Here is a 12,893-nt window from a genome sequence, read left to right as displayed (position 1 = left end):
GCTAGAAGGTTACTCTTATCATTTCCCAAACCCACTCATATTATAGTCAAATCAAGACATAAAAACAAATCAAAGAGTGATCACCACTCCATTTTCATCCCGCCACTTCACTCTCCTCTTCTTCTCCCCCCTCCCTCTCGGCTTTCTCTCCCTCCCTCTCGGCCCTTCTAAAACCGAGGCCCTCATTCCCTTCTTTCTTCATTTCTTCACTCAAACAATCATCCTATAATCAAGTAATCTTACTTCCTACATGTTGTTCATGTATATCTCAAGAGTTTAGAGTAGAAAACTTATGTGTTGGCTTTGCATGGTGGTGTTTTTGTTAAACTCAAAGTGAATATCCTTGATTCTTGTGAATTCAAGGCTTTCACCATGAGTTATAGTATCATAGGGCTGAGAATGGCTAAACATGAGTGTGTTGCACTTATGCAAATGTTGTTTTCACCCTAATCCATTCGGCCATGACTTGATAGGAGCCGAATGGATGGTGCTTTGGTTGCTTTGTTTCATTTTGTGTGTTTTTATGATAATAACATGAAAATCTTAGTGAAATCTTGGTAAAAACCTTTGCATGCTAGGTGGTCATTTAGATATAATCCATGATAGGCTTTCATGTTGAATTAAAATGAAAATTTATTTGGAAAGCATGTTGTTTTGGTTTGTAAGACTCGAAGTCATGCATGCATGTAGATTACTCTTGAATTTTTGGAAGTTCTTGATCATTCAGATTGATATTTTGTTAGTAAACCTTAATTTTAGTTAAGTTAAGATATTAATTAAGAATTGTGCTTCTTAAAATGTGATGTTATTTCATTTATATTTATCATGAAAGTTAAAGTTATTGTCCTTGAAAACTTGATGACTTGTAATTTGTGTAATGTGATTTCCTTTGTTTTGCTATGTTGCACCTTAGGTAAGGATGATCTCCACTAAGCCTATTTTGAGTGTAAGGGAGTTAGTTCAGTAGATCACCATAGTTAAGTTATGGTTTGGGTATTTTGGTTGTTGGTGGTTGGGTTTGTTAAGTGAGATCCTTGGAGAAAGGAGAGTCTTAGTTTTTGCAGAAAATCAGTTTGGTACCCTGAGGTTTAGAGTGAGTTTTGACCATGTCATTGTTGTGCACTTTGAGTCCCAAGCCACCAGAAGCTAGAACTAGGAGTATATAAAAGGTTTTAGGTGTTTGTTGGAGGTTTATAAGTCGTTTGGTTAGGTGCACGAGTGGAATCACAAAATCTGTCCAGCAGGGGACAGTTTTGTTGCAACCTAGAAATAGGAAGTTTTGACCATGTCATGGGTAGGCCCTCATTAGGCCCTATTGGGCCTTAGTTAGAGGGAGTGTCAGAGGAGTTTTTCCAACCATAGTTCATAGGATTTGAGTTAGAACCATGTGTCACAAGTTAGTTCAAGTCAGGGCGTTTTCTGCCCAGAAAAAAAATAGGGGAACCATGGACTTTAAGCTTAGGCCCAAGGAGGCCCAAGCTAGGCCCTTGAGCCACATCAAGTTTGGGAGATGCCTTATGGTAAGAAGAGTCTAGTGTAGAAGTTTTGGAGGTAAACTTGTAGTTTAAGAGTGTCTAATGCACTCAAGAAACCATAGATGTCATTCTGAAATTTACTCTAGTGAGCACTTTCACTTACCACCTAGTTTTAGACCACTTATGAGTGAGACCTAGGTTGACCACTATGGTTGCAAGATAGTATAAAGCCATTAGAGTTAAAGGCCCAAGTGAGGGTCAATAGGTTTTGGATAGTTTAGTAAAGGCATATCGAGTTAGGAGGCCAAAATTTGGAGACTTTGTCTAGTTTAGCGAGCAAGTGACTTAGTTGTGGATCGAGATCATCCAAGCCTAGTGTTGCATTATGGTGTGTGTGATATTATTTGATATTAAAATATGATATGTGAGTATATGTGGCTATGTGGACTATGGTATTTATAAGGTGATTATAAATTGAGTGCATATAGGCCTAAGTGCCATTTGTGTTTAATTTCGGGTTGTAAATAGGTTGAGTTGGTGAGAATATATTATAATGAGGTTATTATTATTTATGTAGGATCTCGAGACGAGGGTAAACTTGCCATAAAGGTCGAGTAAAGCTTCCAGTTGCTCCTACCAGCCAGACCAGACCAGCCTTTCTCAAGGCAAGTGATTCAACCTGTTTTTCATTTACACTGCAAATGTGTGTTAATTAGTTCATATATTGATGCGAGTATCCTGAGTAATCTTGATATACTTGAACCAAGTGATTCTCAAATCTATCTTCGTATTATTTAGAAATGCCATGAACCCTCAAGTACTTATTACAAGTAGATCAAAAGTCGTATCATGCTAGTATATCAGAGTCATTGGAATGCCTTGATAAAATAAAGATTTATTATAATACTTTATTGAGCCTTTCGATTATCATGCTTTTGAATCCTGAGAAATCTTGATGTTGCACCCTGATGCTTTGATTCAACTCTTATAATAACCTCGATAGAAATTTTATCTTGATACCTAAAAGCCAATCATTTCTTAAAGTCGTTCATGATTGTTTGATAACCATATCCTTACCCTAAATCTTGATACCCTGTTATACCTTGAGCTGATGATCACTTTCTTTGTATTTTAACACCTCTATCATACTTGGAACCAGTCATGATTATCTTCTTGATGTTCTAATACCTATACCTTGTCTAAAACCATTTCTTTAAGCCTAGTTTGGCATTACTTATTATCCAAAAACCCTACTAAATCTCCTCGTCAAAATTCTTGTAAATGGAAACCTTTCAATTACCCTAATATAGTGAAGTCTAGTGGATCATGGCCCTGAAATTTGGTGACATATTCCCAGTGTTTCAAAGTTGATCTATAATCCCTTGATAAAAATGCTTACTATTTAAGAGATTTTATTATAAATCGGCATCAGTTTTTGAAATGATTAAAATGTGGATTTTCAGTCCCAAAGGGGGATAAATGTTTTCTTTGAATGGTGGATCTGGACTGAGACGCGAGTCCCTTCCACACTTATGTTGTAGGCTTAAAAGTTGCCTAGGGATCCCATTAATATTTTAGAACCCAGCGAGGTTCGGGATTACTTCGCGGCTGATCACCGGCTGTAATCCGTAGCGTCATAAAATGATTTTGACTAAGTTATGATTTTGAAAATGTTTTGATTCAAGCAAATGATGCCATCACCCAAATTTTCATCTCTTGTTATTATTAGTTATATCTTTGCATTGTCATTCTTTAATATCTCGATTTATGCTTTGTACCGTATTGTTTAGCGCTTGTTGAGCATTTGGCTCACTCCTTGCTTTAACCCTGATATTACAGCTAGCAGCTATGGTTAGATTCAAGCAGACAGCACGTAAGACTTGTGATGCCGATGCGTATGTTCGAGCTCAGGTAGAATAAAAGATAGTTTTGGGTGATGACTTGATATTAAAATTAGTTGTAATAGATGGTAGTGTTGGGCTGTTCCAAACCCTAAACTGTAAGATCTTAGATTCAGTTATATTTACTTTCTTTTAAATATTGTAATAGTTATACATTGTGTTTGTTAAGTTGAGGGTGTGACAGTATGGAATCCTGAAAACCTATGAGCTTGAAATAGAGCAGGATGAAAGGATGGAGAGAGGAAAGAAGAAAGGAGGATCCATTACACTAGTTGCTGAGTTGGAAAAGCAGAAGGAAGTGAAGATGGAAGCTGTTGAATCAACTTCAAGGGTCTGTGAGAACAAGGGCAAGGGGCTTGCAGTAGCAAGTGAAGATTCTTTGATCCAAGATGACATGGAAGATATTGATGAACACCTAGCATTTCTTTCCAGGAGATTTTCCAAGCTCAAGTTCAAGAAGAACTTTGGAGCAGCCAAGCCAAATAGAAACATGGTGGATAAATCAAAATTCAAATGTTTCAAATGTGGCTTAGCAGGGCACTTTGCCAGTGAGTGTAGGAAGTCAGATTCCAGTAAGAAAAAGTTTGAGCCAGTGGATTATAAGCAAAAATACTTTGAGCTGCTCAAACAAAAGGAAAGGGCTTTCATAACACAAGAAAATGACTGGGCAGCAGATGGTCTAGATGAAGATGAAGATGTCAGCTATGTCAATCTAGCCCTAATGGCCAAGTCTGATGAGACAGAAACAAGCTCTTCAAGTAATCAGGTAATTACTACAAACCTTGCACATTTATCTAAAGCTGAGTGTAATGATGCCATAAATGACATGTCTACAGAGTTATATCATTTGCGTGTTACACTTAAGTCTCTTACTAAAGAAAATGCTAAAATCAAAGAAAATAATTTATTTTTGAGTGAGAGAAATAATGTGCTTGAGTCTCAGTTTATTGATTTTGAAAAATTAAGAATTGAGTGTAAAATTTCCAAGGAGGAATTAACTGAGTCCTTGAAGAAAGAGGAAATTTTAAAAAAGCAGCTCGAGCATGTACAAGAGGTGATTAAAGCTTGGAAAACATCCAGGGATGTCCATGCTCAAATCACCAAAGTTCAAGGAATTGAGTCTTTCTGTGATGAAGCCTGGAAAAAGAACAAAGAGAAACTAGAACCTAATTTGGTAGATGGAGTGCTTACAGATGTAGACTCGACGGATGATGAGGATCATCCGTCGGATAACAAAAAGTGTTATCCGTCGAATAATGAAAATCCTCATCCGTCGGCTGTGAGCAAGCCTATCAGTAAAGCCAAACTTGTTAAGCTAAATGAGAAGTATGGGTCTATTTCCAAGAACTTTGTTTCAGGAGAATCGAGTCAAGTTAAGAAAGGGAAAAAGGCTAATGTTGGTCACATGACTGTCAAACAGTTAAGTGATAGACTTGAAAAGATTGAGGTAAAAATAGAGACCAAAAAGAAAAACAATAGGAATGGTAAAGTAAGGATTAACAAATACAATAACTACACACCTGATAAATATGCTCCTAGAAAAATGTGTGTCAAGTGTGGTAGTGTAAATCATTTTCCTGTTAATTGCAAATCTGCCATGCCTACTTCCATGTCTGTGCAACCTCAATTTCCTAACATGAATGCCATGCCTCCCATGCATGTTAATGCTATGTCTACACATAACATGAATGCACAGTTTGCTAATATGCCATTTGCACCTAATCCTTATTATGCTGCATATAGTATGCCACAAATGCCATTTAGCATGCCTTACTAGAACAACATATTTACACATAGCATGCCATTTCCTGTTAGTCATAATATGCATGATAATTCTATTGCAATGAATGGTTTCAAAGGCCCAACTCAAATGACTAAGGATGAATCTGAAATTCCTAAGTCAAATGAGATAAAGCCTAAGAAACAGAAAAAGAAAGCTAACAAGGCAGGACCCAAGGAAACTTGGGTACCAAAATCAACTTGATTTGATTTTGATGTGTGCAGGGAAACAAAAAGAATCTTTGGTATTTGGATAGAGGTTGTTCAAGACACATGACTGGTGATTCTACCCTGCACACAGAGTTTAAGGAGAGAGCTGGCCCAAGTATTACTTTTGGAGATGATAGCAAGGGTTATCTGTGGGATATGACTTGATTTCAAAGGACAATGTCATCATTGAGGAGGTTACCTTAGTGGATGGTCTCAAATACAACTTGTTGAGTATCAGCCAGCTTTGTGATAAAGGCAACTCAGTAACCTTCAATTCAGAAGCCTGTGTTGTGACTAATAAAAGAAGCAACAAAGTGGTTCTCACTGGTGTGAGAAAAGGAAATGTGTACCTAGCTGATTTCAACTCATCTAATGCAGAATCTGTAACTTGTCTTCTCAGTAAAGCAAGTCAGGATGAAAGTTGGCTATGGCACAAGAAGCTATCCCATTTAAACTTCAAGACCATGAATGAGCTAGTGAAGAAAGAACTGGTTAGAGGCATTCCTCAAGTGGAGTTTTCTAAGGATGTATTTTGTGTTGCCTGCCAAAAAGGGAAGCAGATTAAAGCATCATTCAGGAAGATACTTGATTCAACAATTGAAGAGCCTTTGTAACTGCTTCACATGGATTTGTTTGGACCAGTCAATGTATTGTCCATCTCAAGGAAACGATTTTACCTAGTAATTGTAGATGATTTCTCAAAGTTCTCTTGGACATATTTCCTAAAATCTAAAGATGAGGCTAGTGAAATCATCATCAATCACATAAGGCAAGTCAATAATCATCCTGATTTCAAGGTTAGAAGAATCAGGAGTGACAATGGAACTGAGTTCAAGAATTCTGTCATGAGAGCATTTTGTGAGGAAAATGGGATTATGCATGAGTTTTCAGCAACAAGGATTCCACAACAGAATGGAGTAGTGGAAAGGAAGAACATGTCACTTATTGAAGCTGCAAGGACAATGCTTGAAGAATCTAAACTGCCACCATATTTCTGGGCTGAAGCTGTAAATACTGCATGCTACACTCAGAATATCTCTTTGGTTAATCAAGCTAGATGCATGACTCCCTATCAATTGTTCAAGAACAAGAAGCCAACTCTAAATTTTCTTCATGTCTTTGGCTGCAAGTGCTTTATTCTGAGAAATCAAACTGATCAAAATGGGAAGTTTGATGCTAAAGCAGATGAAGGAATTTTTGTTGGGTATGCTGTTGGTAAAACATATAGAGTCTACAATCTAAGAACCAACATTGTTGTGGAATCAATACATGTTATGTTTGATGATAAAAAGATTGAAGGACTGAAAGATGGAGATTACCATGAGAGCCTCAAATTCGATAATGTGGAGATGATTAGTGATGACAGTGATGATGAAAGTGATCAAGAAACAGTATCTAAGGATAATGCAGATAAATCTACTACCAATGAAGCACAAAACTCAACATCTGTCGAGTTGCATAATGCTTCATCCGTCAGAAGGCAATCTGTGTTATCCGTCGGGAGACAACCAGCTTCATTCGTCAGTATTCAAAATTCACCATCCGTCGGGTTAGCAAAAGGAGCAGGAAGTCAAGATAGATCACCTATAGAAATTCCCTTTTCTCAAATCAAAGATCCACAAACTTAGGGGGAGTTTCTAACAATCAAAACTCAATCACACATCAAGACAACAATGAGGTTTCTTCATCTAGAGCTAATCTACCTCAACAAAGGAAATGGACAAAAGATCACCCCTTTGAGCTTATCATTGGTGATGTGTCTTCTAGAGTTCAAACAAGAAGAGCAACTCAGGAAGAATGTCTATACAACAGCTTTCTTTCCAAGGAAGAACCAAAGAAGGTAGAAGAAGCTTTGTTGGATCCTGATTGGATTTTAGCTACGCAGGAGGAGCTAAACCAATTTTAAAGGAATAATGTATGGAAGCTGGTGCCCAAGCCTAAAGGAAAGAATCCAATAGATACCAAATGGGTATTCAGAAATAAGATGGATGAAAATGGCATAGTAGTCAGGAACAAAGCTAGATTGGTTGCTAAGGGCTATTGTCAGTAAGAAGGAATAGATTTTGATGAAATATTTGCTCCTGTTGCAAGACTTGAAGCCATCAGAATCTTCTTAGCCTATGCAGCCCATGCCAATTTCAAGGTCTATCAAATGGATGTCAAAAGTGCCTTTCTGAATGGAGATTTGGAGGAAGAAGTCTATGTCAGTCAACCTCCTGGCTTTGAAGATCCAAATTTTCCAGAACATGTCTATTATCTTTTGAAAGCACTTTATGGACTGAAGCAAGCACCTAGAGCCTGGTATGACACTTTATCAAATTCCTTTTAGAATATCACTTCACAAGAGATACTGTAGATAAAACTTTATTTTTCAGAAATGTTAATGGCTCTTGTATACTTGTTCAAATTTATGTAGATGATATTATTTTTGGCTCTACAGATGAGAAACTTTGCAAAAAGTTTGCCAAATTGATGCAAAGTAAGTATGAAATGAGTATGATGGGAGAACTAACTTACTTTCTTGGCTTACAAGTTAAGCAAGTTAGTGATGGAATATTCATTAGTCAAACTAAATATATTTTTGATCTTTTAAAGAAGTTTAATCTAATGGATTGCACATCTGCAAAACTCCCATGGCCACTGAAACTAAGCTTGAATTAAACACTACTGAAAAGTCTGTGGATATTTCAAGTTATAGAGGCATGGTTGGCTCACTTCTGTACTTAACAGCTAGTAGGCTAGATATAATGTTTGCTACATGTTTATGTGCTAGATTCCAGGCTGATCCTAGAGAATCTCATTTAATAGCTATTAAGAGAATTTTCAGATATCTTAAGGGAACACCAAATCTTGGAATTTGGTACCCTAGAGATTCTGGTTTTGATCTAACTGGTTATTCAGATGCAGATTATGCAGGTTGTAGAATTGATAGAAAAAGTACAACAAGAACCTGTCAATTTCTAGGAAACAAGCTTGTGTCCTGGTTTAGTAAAAAGCAAAATTCAGTTTCTACTTCTACAGCTGAAGCTGAATATATTGCTGCTGGTAGTTGCTGTGCACAGATCTTATTGATGAAAAATCAATTGCTAGACTATGGTTTGCAAGTTGAAAGGATTCCTATTTTCTGTGATAACACAAGTGCAATTGCCATCACTGAAAATCCAGTACAACATTCAAGGACAAAGCACATAGATATCAAGTACCATTTCATAAGGGAACATGTAATGAATGGTACCGTGGAACTACATTTTGTTCCAAGTGAGAAGCAGCTTGCAGATATATTTACCAAGCCACTGGATGAATCTACCTTTTCAAGGTTGTTAAGTGAGTTAGGTATGCTTAATTACTCTTAATCAATCTGAGTTAATTTGCAAGTTGAAATGCAGCTAGAAATTTAATTGATTTTTCAGTCATAGATGAGATTTTGGCTTAGTCAAAATTTACATCTCGACGGATGATCCTTATCCATGGAGTTTGATCATCCGTCGATATACTATTTGCTAACAAAAATCAATTATGTTTCTGGATTATTTTATGTCTCGACAGATAACAGTTTATCCTCATCCGTCGAATTATCTTAATCTCAGCCGTTAATTTCCTGTACATTATCCATCGAGTATACTTACAGTTTGTAAGCATAACACGACGGATAATGGGTAGAATTTTTACAGTTTATTTTTAAACGGCTATTTTAGGAATTTCCATTGGTTACTTTATTTTACTTTATTATTTTTATCAGTTATTTTTGAGATAGTATAAAAGCTTATTTCATTGCAATTGCTTTTCTTTTATCATTCTCAATTCAACTGATCTAATTTCATTCTCTCTCAAAGCACTTACTCTCTTTCTCTTCAAGCTCTTATTCTCTAACAATGGCACCTGTTGTAAAGATTATGTCTCAAATTGGGTTCATTTATGAGAAGAACAATTTCACCGCACTAGTGAACAAGGGTATTCAGCAATCTGGAGACTATCACAAGATGATGGACTTTGTGAAGAGTTGCAAGCTCAACTATGCCATGCTGGAATTGTAGGATTTTAACTATCACGGAAGCATGGTATAACAATTTTACACATAAAATCCAAATAAAAGCATATAAATCGTGATTAAAATATATGGGATCGATTTCTAACCTTTAAAAGCGATCCAAGAACAACGAGCGGAGATCCTTAGCAGCTGCTCCTCAAGTGTGAAGCACTCCACCGGTATCCACCTAGAAAATGATGTAATGAAGGAGGAGGAGGTGGAGAGAATTGGGGTTTTTGTTAATCTTTTGGGTTGAGGCAAAAATAGGGTTTATAATAGTATATTTATAGGCAAAATTTTCAGCTGAAAATTTTCCCATAAAATATTATTATTATTAACCCTTTAATATTCTCATTAATAATTAAAACACCTTTTAATTATTAATCCTTTTTACTAAACACTTTAGAAATAATTCTCTCTCTTGATTTAATTTCCAAAAATTAAATTCTTAATTAATAATATTAAGAACCATTTCTTAATTAATTTATAATCAATTAAATCTCATTTAATCAATTATTAAATTTGCCAATTAATTATTTATTTCGTAAATAAATAATTATCAGCCATTATTAATTAATTCCTCCACCATTAAATCATTCTCTTTTATGGTGTGACCTTGTAGGTTCAATATTAAGCCGGTAATAGAAATAAATAATAATAAAACTATTTTATCATTATTTATATAAATTCTCTAATTCATTAAAAATGATTAATTAATTAATCATATTTATTCTACATCGTGAGGGATACTTCTCAGCATATCGCGACTATCCGGATAATACGAATTCACTGCTTAGAATACCAAGAACCTATTCAGTGAATAGTTACCGTACAATTAATTCCTTCTACCCTGCAATGTCACGATTAAATACAAGGCATGGAACTTGTGTCAAGCCTATCTTATTTAATCACTTGCTTTCCCATTCACTATGCTTAGTTCTATTTAATGTAAATTAGAAATTCCTTTCTAAATTCATTCACTCTGGCCAGAGATTCCTGAACTAACATAAGTGGATTAGCATTGAACATTCTCTTCCTTCACTGGAAGGGATAGATCCTTTATTGATCATACACTATCTTCGTGTACAAATTCCTATACCCAGTAGAGCCCTTATAATTGTCCCTTGAGACTAAGAACTAAATCAAAGCATAGTTCAGTGTACACAAGATGACTATGATGACCTCAAGTCTAAGGATACTTGTACAACTATCACTATGTGAACAACTGCTGACACGTGAGTGAACTCCATCAGTTGTTCAACTGTGTGAGTCATGTTTATTGAACTTATTCTATAATAAGCACCAACATACTAGCTATAGTGTCACCACATAAATGTCTATGAGAACAGACATCCTTCATAATGAAACAAGCATAGTATGTACCGATCTTTGCGAATTATTAATTACCAGTTAGTAATCCTACGACCAGGAACTATTTAAGTTTAGAGTTATCATCTTTTAGGTCTCATTATTATGACCTCATCACAATCCATAAAAAGCTTTACTCTAAACTATGGTATATCTTATTTAAACATTTAAATAGATAGAGCCCGCAATAAAAACAAAACAAGTCTTTTATTAATATCAATGAAATCAAAATAGATTACATAAAAGTTATTCCTAAATCCTCATATATGATTGGACTTAGGACATATCTCTTTCAGGAATCACCCACAATCTTCTGTGAAGTTGTTGAAGAGATGTGGACCACTGCTACCTACAACTCTATAGATAAGACCATCACTCTAACCATTAAAGGTAAAGAATTCTGTATCAACAGTGATGTGATAAAAGCATGTTTCAAAATTCCTGATAACAATGTGACTTCACCACACACTGACACTCATATAATCAATATGCTTAATTCCATGCACTATGCACTCCCTACTTCTAAATTGAGTGATATTAGGAGAATGGGTCTTAGGAAAAAGTGGAGTTTCTTGTGTGATGTAGTTACAAAGGTTTTCTCAGGAAAGGTCAATAATTTTAATTCAGTGAACATTTCCATGCTTAACATGCTCTACATGCTAGTTACAGATAAATTCTACAATTTCAGTGACCTTGTCCTGTTTGAGTTAGGTTTTAAATTAGGAGAGTTCAATAAAAGAGGTAAGAATGTGTATTATGCTAGATTTCTTATATTATTAGCTAACCACCTCTGTGAAGAGATTATGCTTGAGATCCCTAACAACAAACTAGATTGTTGGGTTCAAGAGAGAAGGTTCATTGCAGATTTGAACATGGTCAATCATCACAAGGATGTGCCAATGTTCTATTTTCCTGTAATGCAAGCACATCAGGTAAGTGAGGTAAGTTCACCTATCCCTACAACTATTCCAACCTCCACAATTTTTTTGAGTTCAAGTGCGGCTATGGAAACTGTGTCAATGACCAAACAGTTGCCTGCCAAAGCTGCCAAACCTACAATTATTTCAAAATCCAAATTAAAGAAAGCCCCCTCTGGTATCTCCCAAAAGATGCCAGTTGAAAAATCCACTAAAGCCAAGAATAAGGTTGGAGAGTTGAGTGAATCCCAGCCTAGCCACACTGCAGTTTCCCAACAAACTACAGTGCTTAAAAAGGACAAAAGCTCATTTCTAGATGCATCCTCCCAAAAGGATGTAGCTATTGAACAAAGCTCTTAACCAAGAGCACAGGCCAAGAGGGTTAGGGACACAAGCTCACCCCAAACTTATTCCAGAAAGAAGAAATAAAAAACCTTTGGGGATGCATAGGGTACACACACTGTACAAACTGGTGCTAAAGACACAGTCACTGCACCTTCACAAATTCAAGTTGATGTGGCTCCAATAAATGTGGAGTCACAGCCAAAATCTCTAGTTATAGAAGCACCTCAAACACCAAACTCACCAACAAATTCTCTGGATGTGGATATGATAATCACATCAATTCCTGATTCCCCTTCTTTAACTCTGTTGGGGAAGCCAAAATCTAGTGCAAGTGAGCATCATCTTTTAGATGATTTGTTGGCTCACTTGCCAATTCTTTCAGGAACTGTTGTGTCATCTATGCCTAAAATATCTTCAATCAGCACAGAGTCAACAATAGTTTCTATTCCCAGCTCATTCATTTCTACTCTCTCGACGGATATTGTTCATCCGTCGAGTAGTGATTGTATCCCGATGGATGAGCCTAACAGCAGTTATCCATCGGATAGCATAACCACTCACTCGATGGATATCACTCATCCGTCGAGTATCTCTGCACAATTTTAAACTTTAATTATTTTAAGTGCAGAAGATTTAGTGGTTGTACAGTCACTCTTAGGATTGAGAGAGAAGAGTGTTTTAAGTGAGAGTCTGGGTTGCTCCCAGGAAAAATGAGAGGAAATGAGTGAAAATCTGTAATCCATTTCTTCAGGATTGGCAAAAGAGAGTGAGAGGAGTCCCACCTTAGTAGGTGAAGGTGAGGGTGGGGAGCCAGGGTGAGACCCTGATGCAACAAAAGAGAGAAAATGAGAGAAATGCAGGTACTGGAGCA

This window comes from Apium graveolens, chromosome 11, assembly GCF_009905375.1.
Source record: "Apium graveolens cultivar Ventura chromosome 11, ASM990537v1, whole genome shotgun sequence".
Classification (NCBI taxonomy): Eukaryota; Viridiplantae; Streptophyta; class Magnoliopsida; order Apiales; family Apiaceae; genus Apium; species Apium graveolens.
This window is presented reverse-complemented; position numbering follows the sequence as displayed.